The sequence below is a fragment of the Rana temporaria genome, chromosome 4 (assembly GCF_905171775.1).
Source record: "Rana temporaria chromosome 4, aRanTem1.1, whole genome shotgun sequence".
Taxonomy (NCBI): Eukaryota; Metazoa; Chordata; class Amphibia; order Anura; family Ranidae; genus Rana; species Rana temporaria.
The window spans coordinates 73,936,070-73,939,889 of NC_053492.1; positions in this window are offsets into that span (position 1 = coordinate 73,936,070).

A 3,820-nucleotide genomic window follows, 5' to 3' on the forward strand; every position below is an offset into this window, starting at 1 on the left:
TAGGTTCGGTGGTAAAGCTGGTTTAGTCGGTGGGGGAGATTTACTAAAACTAGAAAGTGCAAAATCTGGTGCATTGTTCTGCTTAATTGAACAAGCTGAAATTAGAAGCTGATTGGCTTCCTTGAACAGCTACATCAGATTCTAAGTGCTACAGATTTAGTAGACCCCCCCTGTGATCTCTGTGATACATAGGCCCAGTGGTGAACATGGCTTAGTCACTATGATCTCTGAAATACCTTAGTTCAGTGGTAAAGCTGGTTCAGTCACTGTGATCTCTGAGATAGACATAGGTCTTGTGGTTAACTCTGTTACTATATTTTTGAAGATACATATGTCCAGTGGTGGACATAACTCGGTCACTGTGGTTTTTGGGATACATAGGTGCAGTGGTGATTGATCATCATAGTTCAGTCACTGTGGCTTTTGAGATACATTGGTTTCTCCAGTTTTAGTCAATCTCCCCCTGTGATCTCTGAGATACACAGGTCCAGTGAGGAACATGGCTCAGTCACTATGATCTCTCAAATACCTTGGTTCAGTGATAACGCTGGTTCAGTCACTCCATCTCTCTGAGACAGACATAGGTCCAGTAGTGAGCATAGCTCTCTTACTGTAGATTTTTAGATAGATAGGTCCAGTGGGACACATGGCTAAGTCACCTTGAATTTTCAGAATCATAGGTGACGTGGTGAACATGGCTCAGTCACTGTGTTTTTTTAGTTACATTGGTCCAGTGGTGAACATGACTCAGTCACTGTGTTTTTTTATACCTAGGTGCAGTGGTGAACATAGCTCAGTCCCTGTGTTTTTTTAAAATACCTTAAATAAGCTCAGTCACTGTGGTTTTTGAGATATATAAGTCCAGTGGTGAACATAGCTCAGTCACTGTGGGTTTTGAGATATATAGGTCCAGTGGTGAACATAGCTCAGTCACTGTGTTTTTTTTAGATATATTGGTCCAGTGCTGAACATAGCTCAGTCACTGGTTTTTGAGATACATAGGTCCAGTGGTGAACATAGCTCAGTCACTGTTTTTTTTTAATATATAGGTCCAGTGGTGAACATAGCTCAGTCACTGTGTTTTTTTTAGATATATAGGTCCAGTGGTGAACATAGTGCAGTCACTGTGGTTTTTGCATACATAGGTCCAGTGGTGAACATAGCTCAGTCACAGTTTTTTTTATACATAGGTCCAGTGGCGATTGGTGAACATACCTCAGTCACTGTTGTTTTTGAGGTACATAGGTCCAGTGGTGAACATAGCTCAGTCACTGTGGTTTTTGAGATATATAGGTCCAGTGGTGAACATAGCGCAGTCACTGTGGTTTTTGCATACATAGGTCCAATGGTGAACATAGCTCAGTCACTGTGGTTTTTGAGATACATAGGTCCAGTGGTGAACATAGCTCAGTCACAGTTTTTTTTTTATATACATAGGTCCAGTGGTGATTGGTGAACATAGCTCAGTCACTGTGTTTTTTTGAGATACTGTACATAGGTCCAGTGGAGAACATAGCTCAGTCACAGTTTTTTTATATACATAGGTCCAGTGGTGATTGGTGAACATAGCTCAGTCACTGTGGTTTTTGAGATACTGTACATAGGTCCAGTGGAGAACATAGCTCAGTCACAGTTTGTTTTATATACATAGGTCCAGTGGTGATTGGTGAACATAGCTCAGTCACTGTGGTTTTTGAGATACTGTACATAGGTCCAGTGGAGAACATAGCTCAGTCACAGTTTTTTTTATATACATAGGTCCAGTGGTGATTGGTGAACATAGCTCAGCCACTGTGGTTTTTGAGATACATAGGTCCAGTGGTGAACAACGAACATAGCTCAACCATACACTGTGGTTTTTGAGATACATAGGTGCAGTGGTGAACATAGCTAAGTCACAGTTTTTTTTTATACATAGGTCCAGTGGTGATTGGTGAACAAAGCTCAGTCACTGTGGTTTTTGAGATACATAGGTCCAGTGGTGAACAACGAACATAGCTCAACCATACACTGTGGTTTTTGAGATACATCCAGTGGTCCAGTGGTAAACATGGCTCTGTTATTATAATTATTAATATACATAGGTCCAGTGGTGAACATGGCTCGATCACTGATGACTGACACAGGTGCAGGGTGAATAGGGCTCTGCTTATGTGATCTCTGGGTGACCCAGGAGCAATGGTGAACTCAGCTCATTCATTGAGCTCTCCCACACAGGACACCTCTGAGTTGTTCCATTCTAGTAAGAATGAGATTACACAAAAGTTTCCTGCTCGAAGCCGAGGACCAGGCAGGAGGATACAGTTGCGGATCAGGTTTCTTCAATAAGAGGGAAATCAAATTGCTTCAAGTGGACTTAGTGGCTTGGGACCATCCCAGAGCTCTGCGGGGACTGCAGATCATTACAAACATTTCGTCCCTTATTATATCCCGTTCGCATCAAACTAATATTTCAAAGTGCAGTACAGAGGGTGGATCAGTTACAGATGTGAACTAGTAAATCTAATGTGTCATGTAATGTCTATGGCTTCTTTCAATGTCTATGTACAGAGCAATACAAATCATGAACAGATGTGACTCCAACCTGTGCCCTGCGACTGCTGGAGAACTACAAGTCTCATTCTTCCATGCACGCATGAACTTGTAGTTCCCCAACGGCTGGATGGGACCAATAGTCAAGTCGCTACATTGTAACTCAGTACACATTCGATGCAATAAAGAAACCACAATTTTAGATTAAACATAAACAAGCAAGGAAAAAAGCACACACACACATATATATATATAAAAAATAACACAGTACTTATTTTTAATTTAATTATTAAAACAGCCTACATTCTGCTCTTCATAGCGTACAGAGCCCTGCATGTAAAAATGTAAATAACTTGCTATTATTATTATTATTATTATTATTATTATTATTATTATTATTATTATTATTATTATTATTATCACTATTATCATTGTGATTGAAACAACAGAGTTTGTGCATGTACTTTAAAGGAACCCTTATAAAGGACACAGTAATATATAGCAAAAAAAAAAACTAATAGCTGAAAATATCAACCTATTTACACACTGAAACTCTAGGGTTTACTCAGATTAATACTGTCAAATAATATACATATAACATGTAACACTCTACATATAATTTAGCACTACACTATACATACATGCCTGTGGATAAAAGCATTGGTAAATATATAACCTTGATATTTAGGAGATTAAATATGTGTGAGACATATTCTATCTATTCTATCTAATTCCAATCTATCTATCTATCTATCTATCTATCTATCTATCTATCTATCTATCTATCTATCTATCTATCTATCTATCTATCGTTGATTTTGTCTTTCTTTTTATTTGCTTTACTCCTTTGTTTTTCTTTCTTTCTTTCTTTCTTTCTTTCTTTCTTTCTTTCTTTCTTTCTTTCTTTCTTTCTTTCTTTCTTTCTTTCTTTCTTTCTTTCTTTCTCTCTTTCTTTCTTACTTTCTTTCTTTATTTTCTTTCTTTTTCTTTCTCTCTCTCTTTTTTCCCCTCTCTCTTTCCTTTCTCTTTTCTTTCTTTCTTTCCAACGTGCAACACTGATATATATATATATATATATATATATATATATATATATATATATATATATATATATATATATATATATATATATATATACATAGATAGATAGATAGATAGGTAGATAGATAGATAGATAGATACATGTATCTCTATATATAGATAGATATCTATATATATATATATCTATCTATCTATCTATATATATATATATATCTATCTATCTATCTATCTATATATATATATATAT